This window comes from Cebus imitator, unplaced genomic scaffold, assembly GCF_001604975.1.
Source record: "Cebus imitator isolate Cc_AM_T3 unplaced genomic scaffold, Cebus_imitator-1.0 Scaffold2, whole genome shotgun sequence".
Classification (NCBI taxonomy): domain Eukaryota; kingdom Metazoa; phylum Chordata; class Mammalia; order Primates; family Cebidae; genus Cebus; species Cebus imitator.
The window spans coordinates 7437240-7446600 of NW_016107317.1; the positions used below are offsets into that span (position 1 = coordinate 7437240).

General features: G+C 40.1%; 1 long non-coding RNA gene across 1 annotated transcript in view; it reads left to right on the forward strand.

Annotated features, from left to right (window-relative positions):
- Nucleotides 1–9131, forward strand: part of LOC119471257 — a 12799-nt gene extending 3668 nt beyond the window's left edge. The window contains exons 3-4 of the long non-coding RNA XR_005200292.1: nucleotides 2935–2939; nucleotides 9117–9131. This is a non-coding gene — a long non-coding RNA (uncharacterized LOC119471257). The remainder of the gene's footprint in view (nucleotides 1–2934; nucleotides 2940–9116) is intronic.
- The last annotated feature ends 230 nt before the right edge of the window (nucleotides 9132–9361 follow it).

Genomic DNA, 9361 nt, shown 5'->3' on the forward strand with positions numbered 1-9361 from the left:
GTGATCCACCCGCCTCGGCCTCCCAAAGTGCTGGGATTACAGGCGTGAGCCACCGCGCCCGGCCCTGAGAGTGTTTTATATAATTTCAATTTTCTTAGCTTTATTGAGGCTCATTTTGTGGCCTATCATATGACCTATCTTGGAGAATGTTCCATGTGCTGTTGAATAGAATGTGTATTCTGTGGATGTTGGAAGGAATGTTCTGTATATATCTGTTAAGTGCATTTGATCCAAGGCAAAGTTTAAATCCATTGTTTCTTTGTTGACTTTCTGTCTTGATGACCTGTCTAGTGCTGTCAGTGTCATATTGAAGTCCCCCACTACTATTGTGTTGCTGTCTCTCTTATTTCTTAGGTCTACTAGTAATTGTTTCATAAATTTTGGAGCTCCAGTGTTAGGTGCATATATATTTAGGATTGTGATATTTTCTTGTTGGACAAGGTCTTTTACTGTTGTATGATGTCCCTTTTTGTCTTTTTTAACTGCTGTTGTTTTAAAGTTTTTTTTTTTTTTATTTTGTCTAATATAAGAATAGCGATCCTGCTCACTTTTGGTGTCCATTTGCATTAAATGCTCTTTTCCATCCCTTTAAGTTTATGTGAGTCGTTATGTGTTAGGTGAGCCTCCTGAAATCAGCAGATAGTTGGTTGGTGAGTTCTTATCTAGTCTGTAGTTCTGTATCTTTTAAGTGGAGCATTAAGGCCATTTACATTCAATGTTGGTATTGAGATGTGAGGTGCTGTTGCATTCATTGTACTATTTGTTGCCTGTGTACCTTTTTTTGTTTTTGCTTTTTAACTTTGTATTTTTATTTTATAGGTCCCGTGTGATTTTTGCTTTAAAGAGGTTCTATTTTGATGTGTTTCCAGGATTTGTTTGAAGATTTAGAGCTCCTTTTAGCAGTTCTTGTAGTGATGACTTGGTAGTGGTGAATTCTCTCAGCATTTGTCTGAAAATGACTGTATCTTTCCTTCATATATGATCCTTTGTTTTGCTGGATACAAAATTCTTGGCTGATAATTGTTTTGTTTGAGGAGGCTGAATATAGGGCCGAAATCACTTCTAGCTCATAGAGTTTCTCCTGAGAAATCTGCTGTTAATCTGATAGATTTTCTATAGGTTACTTGGTATTTTTGTCTCACTTAAGATGATTTCCTTCATCTTAACTTTAGATAACCTGATGACAATGTGTCTAGGCAATGATCTTTTTTTGATGAACTTCCAAGGTGTTCTTTATGCTTCTTGATCTCTAGCAGGGCTGGGGAATTTTTCCTCAATTATCCCTCCAAATATGTTTTCCAAATTTTTAGATTTCTCTTTTTTCTCAGGAACACTGTTTATTCTTAGATCTGGTCATTTAACATAATCTCAGACTTCTTGGAGGCTTTGTTTATATTTTCTTATTCTTTTTTCTTTGTCTTTGTTGAATTGGGTTAATTTGAAGACCTTGTCTTTGAGCTCTGAATTTCCTTCTTCTACTTGCTCAGTTCTATAACTGAGACTTTCCAGAGCATTTTGCATTTTCTCTAAGTATGTCCAATGTTTCCTGAAGTTTTGATAGTTTTTTGTTTTTGCTATTTTCTTGGATATTTCTCCCTTCATTTCTTGTATCATTTTTTGGATTTCCTTGCATTGGGCTTCACCTTTCTCTGGTGCCTCCCTGATTAGCTTAATAACCTCCTGAATTATTTATCAGGTGAATCAGGGATTTCCCTTTTTTTTGTTGTTGCATTTTAGGTTTTGGGGTACATGCAAAGAACATGCAAGATTGTTGCATAGGTACACATGTGGTGGTGTGATTTGCTGCCTTCCTCCCCTTCACCTATATCTGGCATTTCTCCCCATGCTATCCCCCCTAACTTTCCACCCCCCGCTGTCCCTCCTCTATTACCCCCAAGAGACCCCAGTGTGTAGTGCTCCCCTCCCTGTGTCCATGTGTTCTCATTGTTCAACACCCGCCTGTGAGTGAGAACATGCGGTGTTTGATTTTCTGCTCTTGTGTCAGTTTGCTGAGAATGATGGTTTCCAGGTTCATCCATGTCCCTACAAAGGACATGAACTCATCATTTTTGATGGCTTCATAGTATTCCATGGTGTATATATGCCACATTTGCCCTGCCCAGTCTATCATCGATGGGCATTTGGGTTGGTTCCAGGTCTTTGCTATTGTAAACTGTGCTGCAAGGAACATTCGTGTGCATGTGTCCTTATAGTAGAACAATTTATAATCCTTTGGATATATATCCTGTAATGGGATTGCTGGGTCAAATGGAATTTCTGTTTCTAGGTCCTTGAGGAATCACCACACTGTCTTCCACAATGATCGAACTAATTTGCACTCCCACCAACAGTGTAAAAGTTTTCCTATTTCTCCACATCCTCTCCAGCATCTGTTGTCTCCAGATTTTTTAATGATCGCCATTCTAACTGGCATGAGATGGTATCTCAATGTAGTTTTGATTTGCATTTCTCTAATGACCAGTGATGATGAGCATTTTTTCATATGTTTGTTGGCATCATGTATGTCTTCTTTTGTAAAGTGTCTGTTCATATCCTCACCCACTTTTGAATGGGCTTGTTTTTTTCTTGTAAATCTGTTTTAGTTCTTTGTAAATTCTGGATATTAGCCCTTTATCAATGGGTAAACTGCAAAAATTTTTTCCCATTCTGTTGGTTGCCAAGAATCAGGGATTTCTTCTTGCTTTGGATCCATTGGTGGTGAGCTAGTGTGATTTTGGGGTTGGGGGTGTTAAAGAGCCTTGTTTTGTCATATTACCAGAGTTGATTTTCTGGTTCCTTCTCATTTGGGTAGGCTCTGTTATAGGGAAGGTAGAGGACTGAAGGCTGTTGTTCAGATTCTTTTGTCTCATGAAGTGTTCCCTTCATGTAGTACTCCCCCCATTTTCCTATGGATGTAGTTTCCTGTGAGCTGAGCTGCAGTGATTGTTATCTGTCTTCTGGATCTAGCCACCCAGCAAGTCTACTTGACTCCGGGCCGTTACTGGGGGTTGTCTGCACAGAGTCCTGTGATGTGAACCATCTGTGGGTCTCTCAGCTGTGGATACCCACACCTATTCTGGTGGAGGTGGCAGGGGATGAAATGGACTCTGTGAGAGTTCTTAGCTTTGGTGGCTTAATGTCCTATATTTGTGCTGGTTGACCTCCTGCTGGAAGGTGACACTTTCCACAGAGCATCATCTATTGTAGTATGGAAAGGAACTGGTGGTGAGTGGGGCCCTAGAACTCCCAAGAGTATATGCCCTTTGTCTTCAGCTACAAAGGTGGGTAGGGAAGCTCTTTCAGGTAGGGGCAGGGCTAGGTGTATCTGAGCTCAGGCTCTCCTTGGGCAAGTCTTGCTGTGGCTGCTGGCGGGGAGGGGCTGAGATTCCCAGGTCACTGTCATGTACCTAGAAGGATTATGGTTACCTCCGCTGAGTCATGCAGGTTGTCAGGGAAGTGGGGGAAATCCATCAGCACAGACTTCACCCAGCTCCCATGCAATCTGATGGGCAGGTCTCGCTCCCATCGTGTGCCCTACCAGCCCCAAGTCTGTTTCCAAGCAGTGAGTGAGCAGGACTTAAGGACTTGCTCCAGGCTACCCACCTCCCAGCTGCAAAAGCAAAGGGTTTTGGTTCTTCCCCCACCCTGCTGTTTTCCCCTGTGCCTCTGGCCACCCTCCCAAAGGATCCCTGTGGTGCCAGGCCAGAATGGCCTGCTTGGGGACCCAGCAAACTCCCAGGGTGTTTCCCACTGCTTCTTTCGCCCTTGTATTTCACTTGGCTCTCTAAATGGACTAAGCTCCAGGTAAGGTCAGAAACTTCTCCCACAAACTAGACCTTCAGTTTCCCCAGTAGGGGTGTGTGTTCAGGGGCATAGGATCTCACTTTCCCACTTCCATGGCTTGGGCACTCACAGTATTTGGGGTGTCTCCCGGCTCCTGGAAGAACAGTCCTCTTATTGTAGAGGATCTGTGGGACCTCTTGGGATTCCTAGTTTTTTCTTGCAGTTGTTTCAGAGCTAAAATTCACAATGCAAGCCTCCACACACTTCTCTGTCTGTCCGAGTTGGAGCTACAATCTAGTCCTGCCTCTTGTCCGCCATGGTGATCCTTTGATGCTTTTTAAATGTTATTTTTTAAATGATATTTTCTATTTGTTTGTTGCCAGTATACATAATAATATTAGTCATACATTTTCTAAAATAATAGACTTTAGTATGGAACAAATATTATTTACTTTTAATATAGAGTATTGACTACTAATGACATATATATTCCAAAGGTAACAATTAGAGCAACACCTCAAATCTTCAACTGTTCTCAGCCTTTGCCTAGTCTGATTATGATTCTTGTTCTGCATTGAGCAAAAGTGTAATAATTCCTCTTTCCAAACGTCTTTGATGGTGGAAGATCCCTAGATCTGTGCATTATTTCCCAGATATTTTAAGAGTTGCTACAACTTTTAGCTGTTGCCTGTTCCGTATTGATAATGACCAGTGACCAGCTCTTGGTAACTAACTAGATCCTTTTTGTATCTTCTCTTCCTCTTTTCCTGGGGCAGGTATTATTTTTCTGTATAGAAGAAAAATAATACCTCAGCAAGAAGAGATAAGGAGAGATCATTTTCTTTTTTTTTTTTTGAGACGGAGTTTCGCTCTTGTTACCCAGGCTGGAGTGCAATGGCGCGATCTCGGCTCACCACAACCTCCGCCTCCCGGGTTCAGGCAATTCTCCTGCCCCAGCCTCCTGAGTAGCTGGGATTACAGGCACGCGCCACCATGCCCAGCTGATTTTTTGTATTTTTAGTAGAGACGGGGTTTCACCATGTTGACCAGGATGGTCTTGATCTCTTGACCTCGTGATCCACCCGCCTCGGCCTCCCAAAGTGCTGGGATTACAGGCGTGAGCCACTGCGCCCGGCCCAGGAGAGATCATTTTCATCACATGATCTTCCTTTGATCCAAACAGATTTCATTTTCATCTACATCCTCTCTTTCTCACTGAAGTCTTTAAAATGCAAGCTTATGCATACATTATGTGTTTCATTTTAGTATATGTATTATATATACTCACTGATTGTTTTAAGATTTTCTTAATTCATTTTTTTCCTCAAAATATGGCTGGGGGCTACCTGTGTCACAACCACAACATGGTGTTTGTTAAAAGTGCAGATTTCTTAGCTCCTCTCCAGATCTATGAATAAGCAATTCTGAAGATGGGATTCAGGGACCATTTTATTTTATATTTTGTTTTGTTTTATTTACTTTTGAGACAGTGTTTTTTTTTTTCTTTTTTTGAGACAGGTCTTATTTTGTTACCTAGGCTGGAGTACAGTGGTACTAATCATAGCTCACTGCAGACTTGAACTCCTGAGCTCAATTGATCCTCCCTCCTCAGCCTCCCAAGTAGCTACAAATCTTTTGCCCCAATAAACAGAAAAGACCAGTTGTTTGAAAGCAATTTATTCTGATTTATCAAAACTGTAGGCATGAAGAGCCCTAAGAAGTGCCATTTAAGGCATTAGAAATAATTCCATGTAGAAATTCATGTGTCATTTTAGTGGTGACTCATTCTATAAACATCCAGTGCTTGAACTGGGAGGAAGTGAGAGATAGTAATGTGCTCTTTTCTGTGGCTTAAAAGCTTTTCTCTGCTGAAGAATGCTTGGGTCTAACTCTTGCCTTCTTTTTTCCTATGAAGGGGGTAAAGTGGATGTTGGGAAGTGCACCCAAATTCCCCTTCTGCACTGAAGGAATTTACTTCCCCATTGGTTGCCCTCTGATGAAGAAACCACTTTGCAAAGATCATGGCCCCTTCCTGAGGTAGCCTGCATCCAATGACAGGTCCGTACCTAGTAGAGAGTCCCAATCCCCCGTCCCAACTCAGAACAACATCAAAGGGCTAGTCCAGCTTCAAAACTGCCTGTGAGAGTCAGCTGAGGTCTTTTCGAGATGGCATCTCAGCCCAGTTTCTCATTCTGCCCAATCCTGCTTCATTTCCTTACCCCATAGTTATCAATCACTCCCAAACAAACTTCCTGAATGCTAACCTCTGACTCCAAGGCTGTTTCCATGGAATCCAGCCTGCTATATAGGGTATAGAAAAGGCATACTTTCATTGTTGTAGGGTGGAAGTCACAATTAGTGTACATAGGGAGTTTAAATACTGATAAGCATAGTAACGGTTCCCAGTTGTAGAATACTAAAGAGACCCTAGAGATTCAGGAGTTATTTAGATCAGTAGTTCTTAAAATTGTACCAAGATATGTACCAGAATGTGTTGAACAGGGTGTTTTTTTTTTTTTTTTTTTTTTTTTTTTTTTTTTTTTTATTTTTTTTTTTTTTTTTTTTTTTTTTTTTTTTTAAATGTGATTTCCCAAGCTTTATTCCAGACTTTCTGAATCATGATCTTTAGGAGTGGGAGACCCAAGATTAAAGAAATAATTTCAGGCAGGTGCAGTGGCTCACACCTATAATCCTGGCTCTTTGGGAGGCTGAGACAGGCAGATCACTTGAGGACAGGAGTTCGAGACCAGCCTGGCCAACATGGTGAAACCCTGTCTCTACTAAAAATACAAAAATTAGCAGGGGTGGTGGCAAACCTGTAATCCCAGTTACTGGGGTAGCTGAGGCATGGAGAAGAGCTTGAACTGGGAGGTGGAGGTTGCCGTGAGCCAAGATCGCACCACTGCATGCCAGCCTGGGTGACAGAATGAGACCCTATCTCAAAATACTACTACTATTACTATTAAAATAATAATAAAAATAATAATTTCCTGGTGATTTTGGTGAAACCAGTCTATAGTTCAGCACTTAAAAAATGCCTAACCAGGAATAAAAAGTTTGTAAGTGAGAAAAAAATTACAACCCCAAGTGCCTAAGCCCTTATTTTTGCTGTATGTATTTTTAATAAATAAAGATTAAGGTCCTACAGAACATGAAGACACGTAGAAAGTGCTGGGTAAATGAAATTAATGAGAGAACAAAACTGCCATCCTCACACAGTTTAATTATTGCCTCTCTTGTGGAGGTAGTCATGTCTAATAACCCATGGGACATTTAGACAAACATTATCAGACTCCCTGACCAATACAGGAAGAAACTCATGCTAAAGCTACTCCTGCAATGCACAATGGCCTCAGGAAATACAAGTGAGTTTTTCATCATTTAAGGCCATTCAAGCAGAATATGGATGGCCTATTGTTCCTGCAGTGGGGATTTCTGCACATGGAAAGAAGTTTAACTAGATTGTCTGAAAGAGTCTACGATGCAAAAGACAGATGGGTGCTCTATATCATCAGAGAGGAGAGAGGACAATTTCAGTGGGAATGCTTAAGCCTGAGAGCAGTTAGTTATGATTTTCAGCACATCAAACTTGGACGAGGGCATGACCTTTAATGGGCTTATAGAGAAAAATAAATGAGTGCTGTGATATTTCTTCAAAAAAAATTAACACTGGTTAATCTTATGTAGAAAGGATACTATAGGAAGGCTGTGTGTGTGTGTGAGATAGAGTATGAGTGGTCTCTTTCCCACCCTATAGTCAGGACAGTTCACATAGTCAAATTCCAGTGGGACTCTAATTGAGAGAGCAGAGTTGTTTTTCTTAATGAAATCCAAGTTTTTCCTCCAGAGAGGAGCTTAGAATAAAAATGGGATTACGTTGTCTTAAAAAACAACTCAATACAGGTCACAGTGGGATAAATTTCATATACTTAATTGAATCTTTTTGTGAGTGGCATTCTTTAATGAATTTTTTAATAAATGATACAGTGTTTTCATTTAGTAGCAACAAAAGGGAGAATTGCTTTATAAACATTTTAATAGAAAATTTATATATTGAAAGCTGTACCGCTTCCTCAAGAGGATATACTGTGTTTATTTCCCCAAAGCAGATGGTGCATCAGTATGTGGCCTCAAGGTATTTATATCCTTAAAGTCTCCAATGTTCAAGTTATGTGAATGGACAGGAGAGCTTTTAAAAATTCCTTTTTGAAAATAATCCATCTGGGGAAGAGCACATTATCAGGGTAATTTTTGAAGGCAAATATTCAATCATTTTGATTTAAACTCAGTGACCAGGAAACAAAGCATGCTATAATGGAAAGAATAATGAAACAATAATTCTGGAATTGGTGTTATTACCTTTAACAAGTTGTATGATCATTAACCCCTTTTCTTTCTGGAATACTGAATTTTTCTTGACATAGTTTGGCTCTGTGTTCCCACCAAATCTCATCTCAAATTGTAATTCCCCTTGTCCAGGGAGGAGATGATTGGATCCTGGGGGTGGTTTCCCTCATGCTGTTCTCATGATAGTGCATGAGCTCTCATGAGATCTCATGGTTTTATAAGTGTCTGGCATTTCCCTTGCTTGCACTTCTCTCTCCTGCTGCCACGTGAATATGATCCTTGCTTTTCCTTTGCCTTTTGCCATAATTGTAAGTTTCCTGAGGCCTCCCCAGCCATGAGAGACTGAGTCAATTAAAACTCCTTTGTTTATAAATTACACAGTCTTGGGTAGTATCTTTATAGATATGTGCGAACAGACTAATACATTCCTCATCTATGACATATTGGGATAGCTAATCTTTAGGGGCACTTTCAGTTCTAAAATAGAACCTGATACTACCTGAGAATTTTGTTTAGGACCCATCAGCAAACCTACATTCTTGGTTCTACTTACTATATGTAGATGAAAAGCCATGCGTTTATGCTCTTAATTGCCTCTGCAGATGATGATCTCTATCATAGAGTTACTCTGAGGATTAAAATGAAAAATGAGATAATATATTTAAAGTAATTAGCACAGTGCCTAGGTATAGCATAGAAAATATTTAATAAATGTTCCCCCCAATCTCTTTATTATTTAGTCATATAACCTCAGTGACAATGGACCTAGGTGTTTTCTAGGCATAAACACTTAATATTCCAAATTGAACATTTCAGTTTTTTGGTAGTTATGACTGATATAAAAGTATAGCTAAAGTCTCTATTCTTTAAGGCTTTATTTGAAATGTAGTGGAACTTCTCTTATCATGGATAAATTGCATTGGTATTTGCATGCAAATATGAAATGTTTTTCTTTAAATTTTTTTTCATTAAAAAACTAACCTAAGGCCAGGTGCAGTGGCTCACACCTGTAATGCCAGCACTTTGGGAGGCTGAAGTAGGAGAACTGCTTGAACCCAGGAGTTCGAGACCAGCCTGGGCAACATAGCAAGACTGTATCTTCACAAAAAATATAAAAATTAGCTGGGGATGGTGGTGTGTGTTTGTAGTCTCAGCAACTTGGGAGGCTAAGGTGGGAGGATTGCTTCAGCCAGGGAGGTTGAGGCTGTAGTGAGCCATGATCACATTACTG